Source organism: Schistocerca nitens, chromosome 7 (genome assembly GCF_023898315.1).
Source record: "Schistocerca nitens isolate TAMUIC-IGC-003100 chromosome 7, iqSchNite1.1, whole genome shotgun sequence".
Lineage (NCBI taxonomy): Eukaryota > Metazoa > Arthropoda > Insecta > Orthoptera > Acrididae > Schistocerca > Schistocerca nitens.
The window spans coordinates 17,122,982-17,137,700 of NC_064620.1; the positions used below are offsets into that span (position 1 = coordinate 17,122,982).

Genomic DNA, 14,719 nt, shown 5'->3' on the forward strand with positions numbered 1-14,719 from the left:
CAATTGCGCGGTTCCGGACTGAAGCGTTTAGAACCGCTCGGCCACCGCGGCCGGCTCGGCTGATGATATACACATTTATTGTAAAGCTGTGCACGTAAGAAGGCAGGTGCGGGGTGATTTCCAGCGGCAATATGCAGCAGGGGAGTGCAAGAAATCACGTCTCTCTTACAAATCACTGTGACTGAAAAGTCACAGTTTTCCAGATTAACAAATTTACAGTATCTACCGGCAATGTCAGTCACAACAAGAAGTCGCAAGTAGCAACTAGCACCTTAAGTAGCATTTAACACTCAAATGCGTGTGCCATGTGTTTGGCCGGAGTTCGTACTTATTCCTGAGAACCCTGTGTCACGTTGTCTAGTCCTGCTGCGATTTCGGTGACGATTCGCAACTAGAGATCGCAGGTAACAACTAAAATTATCAGTTAACATTCCGGCCTGTGCCATCTCTCGACCGACGTTCGTACTTCGTTCTAAGAACCTCGTGTCTCCTGCTATGGATGTACAACCGAGCTATGATAGGATAAATGAACCAAGATGCTAGTTTGTTCCGCGGAAATTTTACACTTAATGTTTTGATATGTTTGGCTAGAATGGACCCTTCGTAGCTGGCCAAACTTGCGCCTGGGACACTGTGTGCACTCGGAAGCTCTTAGCGGGGAACAGTGCACTTCAAGAACATGTAGTTATTAGAAACTCAGAAAACCTTGTTCCAAAAGAGCTCTGACTAGTCAGCCGGTAGTTGCATAGTTCTGGCGTTGTTACCTTTGCGCCTTGTTAACTTACTTTGCACAGCCGCACTTCTATTTCACTCTCTATGTGAATAGCCGAAGTTTAGGCGACGACCTTCGTGCTCACATTCCGCTTGAATCCGTGGCATTATATGTATCGTGTATACTCTCGATTTGTTAACAGGTTAAAAAATTGGACACAATGCTACATGTTTACAGTTACTTGAATGCATCTAATATTTTTAAATATGTGTATCCTAACAAGTAACAAAATGTTCAAATGTCTGTGGAATCTCATGGGACTTAACTGCTAAGGTCATCAGTCCCTAAGCGTACATACTACTTAACCTAAATTATCCTAAGGACAAACACACACACCCATGCCCGAGGCAGGACTCGAACCTCCGCCGAGACCAGCCGCACATTCCATGGCCGCAGCGCCAGAGACCGCTCGGCTAATCCCGCGCGGCTGACAAGTAACAGAGTCTATTGTTACGTCCCTATTAATTACACTCATACGTTGTATTGTTTCTGCTTGATAATAGCGTAACCCTAAATTGCAATGGCCAAATAAAAACTTCTACAGCTACAACTTGTAACACCATAGCTCTAATACTCTACGGATTTATTTTGCTTTTGTTTCTTTTAATGTTACATTGCTGTGCTTCTGTAAATGTGTGTGACTGAATCGATAGCATAAAATTGTATACTGCTTTCGTTATACAAACTTTGATGTCATGGTTTGGTGCTATGCTGTGTAGCATATCTTTCATTTAAACTCTGTCCCATTTGGAGGGAACAAAACTTACTGTATATAATTGTAATTTTGTGTGAATAATTTTTTTGTAGAAATGTCAATATGTGTAAATGTTTTGTTTTATTTAATGTATTTGGTTGCTGTTATGTAAACTGCTGATCCTCACTTAGGGTTCTTAGTTAGTTTGTATGTAAAAGGTGTAGTGGTTCCCCTCGGGAACGGAACTGTGTAGCGCGCGCAAATTGTGGTTGGCCTAGGTAGGAAAGGTGGAATGATAGTCAGTCGGGGACAAGCTACGAGTCGGGGACGAGCCACGAGTCGGGGACGAGCCACCAAACTGTGCACTGCCATGTAAAAGATGCATATTGTGCTGGTTCCGAGAGAGGCTTTTCTGCTACTTTCCAATGCCTCGGATGGATGGATAAATAGCTGGAACGATTCTGGATTTGGTATTCATCATCGCCACCAAGAAATTACAGAGTCCAGCAATTCTAGCTGCAATACCACCTACCAACATGCAGTTGCCACCACATTGCGCAATCATTGCAATGTAATACTATAATGATGTACAGTGAAGGATCAGCTTAATGGATGTGCTAATGTGCTGAAATATAAGGTAATTTATATCTGAATTTATGTACCTACCTTGATTTTTCTCCTCATCATAACACCTCTCAGGGTCCTCTCCGTTTGAACTAAAGTGATTACCGAGTGTCCTTACTGAAAGTACATTAAAGCCCAGTTTTCTAATTAATGCCCCTTGAACATAGTAAAGAGAAAGTTAAAGTTAATGTGGCAAGAGAGTGAGTTAAAGTTAATGATGCTTGCTGAAATAATTTTCCTAGTAAAACTGCTTATTAATGTGTTGTTGCCAACTTCAAATTAAAATTTCTCAAGACTGAGGCTTATAAAGTTTTGCTTGGTAAATGATCACATTACTGCCTGTTGTTAATCGCAGAAAGTGAGTCAGTATCTTACATAAATGTTAATTTTATGTCTCACGGTAGTAAAACTGGAAAACTGCATAGTAGGAAATTATATGTTCATGATTACTAAGTGTTTGTCTCTCTTGTGTATTATAAGTGCATATTAACAGTATAACAGGATCCACAGTTTGTCTAGTGTGTTAATGCTAGGTAACAAATAACGGAAAGATCTCTATTTATGAAAACCATAATCTATTTATTAGAAAGACAGTGATAAGTAACCTGTCAGTGAATTTCAACTAACTTTCATTTTAAATAGTAAAGTATTTAACTGAGAGAGACTTAACCTAAACCTATGTCCAATTTATGATCCTAGAGGGAATGTTAATGGTAGTGTTATAAAGACCACTCAGTTTGTGTAAGCCCCGAAAGTGATAGTGTTTTTCTGTACCTGTTATAATTTTGCAAATTGTTTGTGCTACTCTAACTGTTAGTTTCAATCTTACCGTAAACATATGTGTGTGTCGGAGTTCACTGCACTCGCGTGTGACAAAGTACAGGGTGTGTTTATCCATTAAAGTTACTAATAACTATTTTCTTGAACGAGAATGTTAATCATTCTCTTGCCTAGTTAGGCTGGCGACCGTTTTCGTTATCCGTTAAACAGTGCAGATAGGCAATATTTTGTTTGTCACTGTTTAAATATTTATGTAATTCTGACTTTCATTTCCGATAAGCCACCTCCGTTAGGAACAACACGGTGAACATAACAAAATTCGTCTCAGAGGGTAACACTCCTCTGTTGCTTTATACCATAATTGCTATAACAAAATAGTTTTATTTCACAACCTGTTTCCAGCTTTAAGGTTATGGCACAGTAGTAGCAGACAGGAGTGTTATAAACCGACAAATGACGCCGTTTAAAGTTTCGTATGTGGTATACCCGTTTGCCACTGCAGTGTAACAGTTGGTCGCACGGAAGCACCGGTCTGTGTCTGCCTAGTGACGCGCGCGACGTTAGAGGAGGCTCCTGATAAGGGCGTCTGACCGGCGAGGGCGCGCTGTGGCCGGCATGGCGGCCTTTGGGATGCGCCTCGGCAGCAGTAGACATGCCGCGCGCGGCATGGCGATCGCTTGTGCAGGAGTTGCGTGCAGAGCCGCCGTAATGACGGCATCTTCAGTCCTTTGTCATCGCCTCCGTCGCCTTGAACCCGGCCGCCCGCTCACACTCACCGCTCTGCCCTTCCGAGTTGGCAGTATAGTTTGTACTCCAAATTAAAAGCGTATTCGTAAGTGGAAGCGTTTCTTTATAGGAATGTGTAAACTACGATTGGAAAGACAAATTAAAAACAGTTATCTGCGGTAGTCATTTTTTATTTTCTTCCACGTATAACATAACAAACAATATATGTTTCTCCTGTTCTCATAAAATCTGAAAGCTGCTCTTTCCAAATTTGCAATATGCACTCCACTCGTCACTCGCCACGATTCCTAAATGTAAATGCCTCCGATTTTTTTATCTTAAAACTGTAATAGCAAACGTTATGAACAGTCTACAAATTTTTTGTTCGTGTCTACGAATTCATTTCTCAACATGGTGAGGAACATTTTTCTCCGAACGAGAGACCAGTTATTTTCACTTTGTCGAAGGCGCCTATTCGGGACTGTGTGGGCGATTATCGACGACAGCGAAGGCCAGGTATCTGCTTGTACGTTGTCTGGCATTGTCGTGCTGGACGAGAGGGTGCTCCGTGTGTGGACCAACTCTTCGAATTCGAAACTCGACTACGGCACGGTGTTTCTCACGCACCGGCATAGTTACATTACACACTGCCATGTTACACGATACAATTCGGGTGTCTCTAGAGGCAGAGCCCTGCGAATATGTAGACGCGAAGAATAAAGATGAACAATGTTAATAACGTTTGCTTTATCTAAAACGGGTGTTGTTGTCAGGTAAAAAAAATCAGAGGCACTGCTTCTCAGCACGCCCTGATACGCTCTGGCACGGAAAGAACGTCACGTTTGAAAGTTTCGTCAAGAGCGACGTCATTCAGGATGAAACATTATCTCAGTTGCACAAAGATGGAGCATGAAACACATGTAGGTGTGTAGACGGGACCATAAAACTTCAGAAAACCAACATTTGAAAGTGCTAGACGCGAATATAAATCTCCTTTGTTCCCTATACGAATTCAATGTTTCAACCACTGCGTCAAATACCTCGGTATTTATCTTGGTGAACGCTACATAGAACATGTTTCCGCTGTTTCATCATCAGTGGCAATGTCAGTATCGACTTAATGACTTCCAAAAAAATGGTTCAAATGGCTCTGAGCACTATGGAACTTAACAGCTATGGTCATCAGTCCCCTAGAACTTAGAACTACTTAAACCTAACTAACCTAAGGACAGCACACAACACCCAGCCATCACGAGGTAGAGAAAATCCCTGACCCCGCCGGGAATCGAACCCGGGAACCCGGGCGTGGGAAGCGAGAACGCTACCGCACGACCACGAGATGCGGGCAATGACTTCCAAACGATTAATATTCAATCACTACCAAAAAGAGTCACAACATTCAAATATTCTTCGAATTTATCAGATCAGGGGGTGTACGAGTTATTTTGTGAAAAATACGGGTGAGCAGTTGCCCTCATACGAGCTAGGAGTTTACATTTCTTCGAATCCCAAGTAGAATTTAATGTTTCAAACGGTATGATTAGCTGCGCTAGAGATAGAGGCCGTTTTTCTTCAGCAGTTCTGTGGAAGTGTTCTGCCAGTCACAGGTCAGTGTATTCTCGGTAGTCACACAGTGGGACACAAGAAAGCTTCCTCGCAGTTCGCCTATTGAACTGGCGAGTTGACTCGAATGCGGACTACGTGTGGATGTGAAAGCACTGCTTGTGCCGTCATTCCCTCTTGAGTGTTCACAGCTCGCCGGTGCGAGGTGGCCGGGGGTGGGGTGGGGGGAGGGGGGGTTGGGGGGTACGACGGATTTACTGGAGGAATTCCTCCGGAAACGGTGGCCACCTACGTCGGAAAATGTATTTGAGTCTAGTTTTCTACTACTGTGCAGTCATGCCCAACAATATTTTACAACAGATATTTGCGAACAATTAATTTCGTGAAGCGTCTACCGGAAGCCTCTGAAATGAAGAATCTTGATTCAGGGCGAATGTAACGGCCTTACCAGACGCAGAAGGTTTGCTTCGTGGGAAGAAAATAATGCGATACAACAAATAACAGTCGAATGACGAACCGTCCCTGATAACCTAGATCTTGTTAGACCCTAACCTTCCTTCCTCCCAAAGCAGTTCCTACTTCCACTCCGCAATCCACCATACGGCGCGTGGCAGAGGGTACGACTGGTCATTTCCTTTCCTGTTCCACTCGCAAACAGAACGAAGGAAAAACTGCTGTCTGTATGCCTACGTATGAGCCCTATTTTCTCGTATCCTGTCTTCGTGTTCTTTACGCGCAGTGTATGTTGGAGGCAACAGAATCGTTCTGCAGTCAGCTTCAAATGCCGGATTTTCTAAATAGTGTTGCTTGAAAAGAACGTAGTCTTCCCTCCAGGGATTCGCATTTGAGTTCCCGAAAATGCCCTAACACTTGCAAGATGTTCAAACCTACCAGTAACAAAGCTAGTAGCCCGCCTCTGAATTGCTTCGATGTCTTCCTTTCATCCGACCTAGTAGGGATCCTAAGCACTCGAGCAGCACTCAAGAATAGGCCGCACTAGCGTCCTAGATGCGGTCTCCTCTCGAGGTAAATCGCTCTTTCCTAGAATTCGCCCAATAAACCGAAATCGACCAGTCACCTTCTCTACCACAATCGTCGCATGCTCGTTCCACTTCATATCGCTTTGCATCGTTACGCCCAGATATTTAAACGACGTGACTGTGTCAAGCAGAACACTACTAACGCTGTATCTGAACATTAAGGGTTTGGTTTTCCTACTTATGCGTACTAACTTACATTTTTCTACATTCAGAGCTACCTGCCATTCATCGTACGAACTAGAAATTTTGTCTAAGTTATCATGTATCCTCCTACAGTCAGTCCGCCCCGATAGCTGAGTGGTCAGCGCGGCGGTCTGTCACGCCAAGAGGCCCGGGTTCGATTCCCGGCTGGGTCGGTGATTTTCTCCGCTCAGGGACTGGGTGTTGTGTTGTCCTCAGTATCATTTCCTCATCACCAGTGGATGGCAACGAGAAACCACCACTGGAATCACTTCCCTAGACGCTCATGCGTCACCCATCTTCGATACATTACCGTACACCACAACATTGTCAGCAAACGACGGCAGGTTGTTGCCCACCCTGTACGCCAGATCACTTTCTGTCGGTTCCTCTAGTGGATGGCACCAGCGCCAGTAATGTCTCAGGGTGAGCAGTGGCTGCGCGCCGGAGCGTGTCGCAGCTGCCCACCGAGCCGACGCCGCACGTGTCAGTGGGTCGGCTGGCGAGTACGGGTCCGACAGGTAGCAGGGACGATTGTTCGCAGAGCTTCTCGCAGAAGGCGGCGGCAACAAAAAGCACTAGGCGCACGATGGGCTCGCGTGCATAAAAGTAGAGCAGAAACCGAGCACTTACCCGAAATAGTTACCTGACAGGTAAGTACCTCATGCAAGAATTTACGGCGTGTAATGTGGTGCGCCAGAGGAGCGGGATGCGCACAGCTGCCGCGGAGCGTCTGCGGGCGGAGGGGGAAGCGGCGGCGATTCTGCGGGCGCGGCGCCCGTGTCCTCTACGTTCTCGAACGAATCGGTCGCGCGACTCCCACGGCGGCGAGATCTCTCGCCTGTCCGGTTCCTGCGGCCGTGCGTTGCAGGACGGGCCTACGTCCGTGCCGCCGGACTAGTTTTTCGTGCCGACAGACTCGGTTTCCGCGGGCAAAAGTTTTTCCCGAGTGGCTAATTAGCAGTGATCTCCTGGCGAAAGCGCCGTATATAATAAGCGATCATCTCCACCTGCTGTTTAGCTCGAAACATATCGGCAACTTACGAGACGCAGGCGCCGGGCCGGGTTTTACGAGCAGACACAAAGAACGCCACGCCTGCCTCGCGACGCAGACGCCGACGCTACGGAGCTGGTAACGCGCCGAATCAGCCGAAGAGGCCGCAGTTGCTCATCTACTAATAAACCTAAAGGCTGCACTGCATAGCTACTAACTGCTGTTCACCGGAAGGAAAATCAAATTAGCGCGTACATACTCTTAAATTTTCTCAGTTTGAAACAACTTTAAGCTAGAAACAGTAACGCAATGCGATGTTGCGAAAAAAAAAATAATACAACAAAGAACTGTGAGATGATATGAACAACTGTAAAATGCGCCGCGCGAAGTCACGCAGATACAAAATCGGAGCTTAAATAGAAATCACTTTTTGTTTGCAGTGAAGAATGTGAGGAACGCAATGAAGGAGACTAGAGAACTGAACTGAAGAGCTATTGTATGGTATCGAGGACGTGGTATTTGTCACCAGTATAATCTGTATGGAGATAACTGGACCTGTGCATTTCTACAACTACGTCTACATGACAACTCTGCAGTTCACAATTAAGTGTCTGGCAGATGGTACATCAAACAACCTTCGAGCTGTTTCTCTACCAATTCACTTTCCAACAGCGCGCGGGGTAAGCGGGCACTTAAATCTTTCCGTGAAAGCTCTGATTTGTCTTATTTCATTACAATCATCATTTCCCTCTTATGTAAGTACGCGGCAATAAAATATTTTCGCATTCGGGCGATAGAGCTCGTGATTGAAATTTCGTGAAAAGATCTGCCCCAACGAAAAACGCCTTTGTTTTAATGATTCCGACCCCAACCCACGATCATATCCGTGGCATTCTCCCCCCTATTTCACAATAATATAAAACAAACAGCACTTCTTTGAATTTTTTCCATATCCTCCGTCAGTCCTATCTGATGATGTGGACTCACACCACGCAGAAATACTCCAGAAGAGCCCGGACAAATGTAGTGTAGGCAGTCTGTTCTGTAGATACCATGCAGATGGGCCACGTGCACCAGTTTGAAAAAAATACACCTTTCTCGCTACAGCGGTGTACACTGTTTGAAATTTCCTCACACACTGAAACTGCGTGCCGCAACCCTCTCCGGACAGTGCTGCCATCAGCTGAGCTGCGCAGGTATTACGACCCGCACTCACATATTCACTTCTACCAGTTTTTCTCTTACTCTTGCCAATATACCGTATACAGAAGTCTCCTCTGTACCTTGCAGGGCTATCGTCCTCCAAGAAATGATACGGCGGAAAACTGGCTTAGACACAGCTTAAAGCCAGTTTCCAGAATCAATCTTCCAGTCTGTGGTGGAGTATACTATGTTCTTAACCATCGTGGCAAATAAAACTACGTGCCGGAGCGAAACTTCAAATTGTTACTGGAAGCCATTTCTGCGCAATATCCTTTCTTCAGCGTATGTTGTGAGTGCATAGAAAATTCGGAGTTTTAATACGGGAAGATTCCTACGCATATCTTGTTTGATTTAAAATTTCTGTACTCTCGGCACTGAATATGAATGAACAAACGTTCCATACTGTAAATCTGAAGTATTACGAATTACCAGTCCATAGATGTGGTTAATCAATGTTTTGTTTGTGTAACATATAATAGATAAAGGTTCTGCTTGTACGGTGTAATTTCTTTTTGAGGTATTCGTTGGGCTTCGTGCGGTGTTCTGGAGGCAGGGACAGACGCTCTGACGTGAGCACAGGTGCAGCACAGACATGCCAACGCCGTACGTCATTCCAACGAATACTTCAAGCAGGGACCTTCGTAGAATAAATGTTAGTAATGGTATATGAAAAAAGGAATGTCAGTCGGATGGAAGAGACAGTCAGTTGTTTGATCCTTTTGTTGAAAACGTCTATGTATCTGAGTACTGTTATAAATCTGTTTGGCTGTATTCAAGTCCTTGGCTTCTCACAGAAGTAGGCTCGAGCAACGTAACGACGTCTGCACTTTGAAGAATAAAGTGGTAGAGATTTCTGCAGGACCAGAAGACATATTATTTTACCCTGCCGAGCCCTAGTAAAGTAAGTAGGTCCAGCAACATATGTAACGGAGCTTTTCTGAAACTTGGGAAATAGGCGACAGCTACTGTCACAAATGAAGCTGTTACGAGAAGTCGTGAGTCTTGCCTGGATAACTTAGTTGCTAAGAGCATTGCCGGGGAAGGTACGGTTTTGGGTTCGAGACCCAGACCATCTGCTAAGAATAAAGTTTTCAAGCTGCTACGGAATGTACTTTCGTTTGAAACCTCAGAGGAGAAGCGCTGGCACTTTGTATCCGTGAACCGCACGTGCGCAGCTCCCCCAGTTAGAGCACTTCTCCCCAAGTGTTAGCTCGTGGTTCGACGCCCAATCCGACAGTTTCAACCTGCCAGGAAACCTTTGTTGACGCGTCTTTCAAAGACAAAGGATGATTTCGGATTAGCAGGAGCGGTACAGCGCGGTTGACACAAAGCTTAGGCGCATGCTGCTTTGCCATCTGAATATGACGGCTTACTCGTCAGGCGCGATGGCGACGTGAAGCGACAAGTGAACCCGAGTCCGTGAGAGTTCGCCAGGCGAGCAGAGTCCGTCTTAATTCCGCACCTGACGGACGGTAACGGTCGCGATGCCCCGCGAGAGCGCTGCAGCCCCTCCCTCGCCGCTCACGGCTGCCAGGAAACACCGGCAGTCGGATTTACGCGACCGAACCACGCTAGGCGCTTACGTCACTTTCCGGGTGTTCGCCTGCCCATACCGAACGCCCTTTGCTTGCGTCCGCTCACTTGGCCTTTCGCTGGCATCTGGTAATTACCTGCACCCTATGCAGTGCTTTGTCGTCGCGTCAGATCGCACACGTAACCACCGCTGTTTCATACTCGTACGGTGTGCAACTGACGTGCTGCAGCTGTTGAGAAGGCGGCGAAATAAACGACGAATCTATACTTCTTTCAGAAATGTATTTCTGTTTCTACAGCAAGAAACGGTCGCGATTAATTTCGCCTTTGCCGACAAATTGATGCCTCCTAAAGGTCAAATACGCACAGTTTGAATTTCTAACTACCAGATACCAATGCCATCCTTCTTTGACCAAGCATTTGTATGGTCACAATTTTGTTTATCAGTACATTTAACGAGATAAATCACAATCCGTTTGAGCCTAACAAGAAGATACAGTGTGAGGCATCATAAAGAGCCATTTTTAAAGGCTGTTAAGTAAAAATACTTCGTTAAAAATTTTTTTATTTCATAATCTAAAAATAAATGTAAAAACATTTTCTGCAACAGTAAGACATCGGTAAATTTTTTAAGATAACTCCGGTAACATGGCGTCCGTTCGGACGCACACATTCCTCCAGCCGGATCTTGAAATGACTCATCGCACAGAGCAGCACTGCCAGTGGGATTTGAACAACTTTCTGTCGGATCCGCTCTTTCAGGGCTTCAATTGTTCGAGGAGGGTTATCTTGGTAAACTTTGCTTTTCGGACTACCCCACAAGAAAAAGTCACGCGTTGTGAGGTCCGGTGGACGAGAGGACCATGCAGTATCCGTATTTCGGAAGATCGTATGATTTGGAAACAAACGATTGACAATATTCATGCTTATTCGAGCAATGTGGAAGGTTGCCCCATCCTGCTGGAAAAACGTCTCATCGTTCACTTATTAGTGTGCAAGTTGTGGAGTAAAAAAGTTTTCCAACATGTCTGCGTATCTCTTCAAAGTCACTGTTTCGAAAAAGCATGGTCGTACGATCCCTAACGAAGACAAGGCGCCGGCCGCTGCAACCGAGCGATTCTACGCGCTTCAGTCCGGAACCGCGCTGCTGCTACGGTCGCAGGTTCGAATCCTGCCTCGGGCATGGCAGTGTGTGATGTCCTTAGTTTAGTTAGTTCTAAGTTCTAGTCCCATAGTGCTCAGAGCCATCTGAACAATTTTTTGAAGACAAGGCGCACCACACAGTAACTTTTGAGGAATGCGGTGGTTGCTGATGCAGTTCTCTAGGATTAACGTCACTCCAAAATTGGAATTTCTGCTTGTTCACATAACCGGGGAGATGGAAGTGAGTCTCATGATTCATCCACAAACGGTTTACAATGTACTCGTCTTGATTAATCATGTCCAAAAATTCTAAGCATAACCGGCTTCGGCTCACATAATTTGTTTCCTTAAGGGGCTGAACTATTTGGATTTTGTGGGGTGAAAGTGCAAATCTTGGCGTAAAATTTTTCTTACCGTCCTGTTTGAAATCCTAAGCGTAGCACTCTGGCGGCGAGCTGAGCGACGACTTCTCTCAGTGGCAACTCTCACGCGTTCGAAGTTTTCACGTGTGCGCACAGTTTTCGGTCTCCTAGTTTTCTTCTTTGTCGTTGACGCCGTCTCCTCAATGTTGTCAACCCACTTTTTAATCGCGCAGGTCGATTAATGTTGAAGTACTTGCGGGATGCTCGACATGCCAGCTGGTACGAACTACTGTTTTGATAAAATGCTCTGACAGCGTACGCACGATGCTGTGTGGTCCAGCCCTCCATTGTCACTAAATGCTAATTCGCGCCACACGTAACCGACACTGTCCCCTCCTCCTCTCTCCGACGCAGCTCGATTCGCGGGCTTTTTAAAATCGATCGACATTATGCCTCGCCCTGTACTTCACGCACCGCTGCCCGCTTGTTCTGTGAAGTAACTACGCTTACTACAGGAAGTGGAACGTCGCCATGTTGGTTCGCTCCTCGACCGACACAGCAGTTTACTTTGCCTGGTACGTAAGTCTAAGCGCTACGTGGACACAACAAAGGGCTCAAAACTACGAGAGACGGCAGTCGCTACAAGTAAGCAAAACCGCGCAGGGATGAAAACAGAACTCCAGATAACGCCTGTGATGGCGGTAAGCAGTTTAGCGAGACTTTAATTTTTCGGCGTCTCTTTACCGATAATGGTTCGAAACTCCCCGTTTTGTTCGCAGATATCATCTCCCGATCTCCATGTAACTACGAATCGTGGACTGGATTTTAAACAATCTCAGTAACTCAACGAAGTCATGTTGCCACTGATAGTTTATTATATTTGAATATAATGGTTCAGTGCCCAGTTTCAAGCTGATCGGTATTTCCAAGTGTACACTGTAACACGACAAAGGACGTGATTATATGTGGATATGAAAGAATGGAAGTATCTACAAACAAAACCAAAATCAAAATGGTTATGCAGTTACGAGTATAGCAGAGCGTGTCACACTCTGATGTAGTTTACATAATAACACTCGAAGTATTGTCGTCGGTGTTTCAATCTTAGTGACCGGATTTAGAATCACACCAAGGACTGCCATAAGTAGTTTCCGCTATTTTCTGCTCTTTTTGTTTTTGTGAGACACGAGGTTGTAATTTGCGCAGCATTTGTCAATATTACTAATCCTACACGTTTAAGTGGTGTTCAATACATCAAACCTAAGCTATTTGGAAGATATTCTTAATTCTTCAATTACAGAATTTTATAGGTAATAAATTTCTAAATTTTTTAAAACCAGCTAGAAGGTATGGGCAGTTAAGCCATAATTTTGTCGGCCATGCAACATCTTATACCTTTAAACAGAAAGCCTCCTGCTAAAGAACATTAGATATTGCCAAATGAACTAAATTTTTTAATGTAGTAACATATTTACCTGTCTTCAAAAGGGAAGTTTTGTGTCAGTTTTCAATATCTCATATTTCTATTTTGAAAATTAAACTAACTTGTGATTGTTAATGATATATTTTTTCCTAGTTATATGACCATCATGCACCTTGGAACATTACTTCACACGAGTAAAAGCCTTACATTTCAGGAGTAAGTTTGTAATTTACGCAAAAAAACTACAGCACACAAAAAATGAATGCCGTCATTTAAAAACGGAATACGAAAATACATTAAAATTCTATTACAGATCTGGCTAGGGACGAAAAGCTGAGAAGGGTTCAAGGTAATAAAAGAGAAATGAAAAACAAATGGATTTTTCTTTTAATATACTTATTGTATAAGCGTGCTGTTTGTCAATTTGTATGCAGGTATTTCTCCTCTTCCATATCCTCGTATATGTCTGTTTTTGTGTTACTGAAAACTCTTGAACATGTCCTTTAGGTTCAGATCGGTGAATAAGGCGCACTATTTAAATGATTGTATAGCCTGCGGTCCCTCGGCTTTTAATAGATGAATGACTGCTGTCTCATTCCATGGTTACGGACGTAACACTAGTGAAATTGACATTGAAGTAGCAACATGAAAACAAAAAAAGCAAATAGACTCGAATATTAACAGCGTAGAACGCAGGTTTGACGAGGTCAGTAGGTGGCTCCTCTGCCATCACTAGGCATGGGCATGTTCTGTCTGTCAAAACACACACACAGCCAGAAAGCTGCGAGGCGTTTAAAGCCGTATCCGCTACTAGACACTTGAAAATGTCTGTTAGGCTGAGTCGTCAACAGCAATGAATGAAGCACCGTATTTATGCAGTATACAACCTCATCGAAGCTATGACCTTTAATCGAAGTTTGATTACTATGACCACAAGCATAGGGTAAACAAATTCCTTAACATCGGACTCAATTCTCCTGCTCGCACCGGCGCGTTCCGAAGAAAACAGTTTTGGATTTCTAACGACTACAAAGTCGTAGCGATGGCTTGTATCTGTGTCGTACTGTCTGGAAGGTAACTTGTTACAACGTCGGCGTCGGTGTGCGTCACACAGACCTTCGCTAGAACGTCTAAATATTCATTTGCGTGCTCGACTCCATCACACAAAGCACTTTGTCCGACACTGTCTAACAAAGAGGGTCAAAGTCGTCTCGAGTAACACAACCTGATGACCGAGACGCAGCTGAAAAGCATCGACGATGTGCCGCGCAGATAAATAATTTCGCACGGACGGACTCGTGAGGAAATTTACGGCGGGCCTCGCCTGCTCTGACAATGGGAGAGAGCGAGGTGGCCGGCCGCGCGTCCGCCGCTCCGTGCGAACGGCCGCCATAAACTGTTTACTCCTATCACTCAAAAACTAACAGCCGCCGCCGCCGCCGCCGCATGCTAAACATTTCCTGGTATTATGTTACGCCGCGAGAGGCGCCACCGGCGCGCCACGCCGGGGAGAGGCAAACCTATAGAGAGAGGGGCGCGCGCGCGTGTTTTTCCCGGCGCGCCAGTAAATATCGGCCGTCTGCACTCGGCGTTTAGATTGGCGGCACCTCCATGCACCGCCCCCCCCCCCCCCTCTCTCTCTCTCTTCCTGCGGCGAACAATTCAGCGCAACTACACTGTCA

At 45.1% G+C, this 14,719-nt stretch overlaps 1 protein-coding gene across 1 annotated transcript in view; it reads right to left on the minus strand.

Moving 5' to 3' along the window:
* Positions 1 to 14,719, minus strand: part of LOC126195212 (protein dachsous) — a 317,104-nt gene that overhangs the window by 31,076 nt on the left and 271,309 nt on the right. The window lies entirely within an intron of this gene.